This window comes from Saprolegnia diclina, assembly GCF_000281045.1.
Source record: "Saprolegnia diclina VS20 unplaced genomic scaffold supercont1.16, whole genome shotgun sequence".
In the NCBI taxonomy this organism is placed as follows: domain Eukaryota; phylum Oomycota; class Saprolegniomycetes; order Saprolegniales; family Saprolegniaceae; genus Saprolegnia; species Saprolegnia diclina.
The window spans coordinates 454,377-455,018 of NW_008246083.1; positions in this window are offsets into that span (position 1 = coordinate 454,377).

Below are 642 nucleotides of genomic sequence, written 5' to 3' on the forward strand. Positions count from 1 at the left end.
GCAGTTCTCCTTTAGCGCTGCGGCGGGACTTGTGTTGTCTATCTAAGTGTACCTCGTCGTCTTGTCGTACGGCAAATGTCGCTCTTTGACCCACGCGTCATCACGTACACGAGCAGCGACGAGCGTGTCACTCGTGGTTCGCCGGCTCCACCCAAGTCAACAGCGTAGAGCCTGCTTCCACCAAGCTTGTTAGTCTCCATGACGAGCTTCGTCGTGCGTTGGTCGTGCTGTGTATTGGTCCAGCCATTGGCCAGAGCACCTGCTAAACACGTACAAAACGCGTACTAGTATGGAATATGAGTCGGCACCTACACATCACATTGAACATGCACAAGAGGTGCGTATATCAATCTACTCTAGGCCATTCCGCGCTTAGGTTGAAGTCAGCATTGGATGCAGAGGCGCACGAGATGCCGAGTGAAGAGACGCAATTATCCTGGTAGGAACGTTTACGTGGTGTACCAGCATCCCAGGGGATTAATTGGATAAATTCGGTGTGTCGTGTCTCAATCCGGCCAACCCATTGGCTATAATTCAAGCCATTTTGGCCAATCGCATCGCGCAGAACGTGTCCAGTGTAGTGCGATTTACATGTCCCTGTTAAGTGCTGTCCATGTTGGGACATTATACTTGATTTTGTAT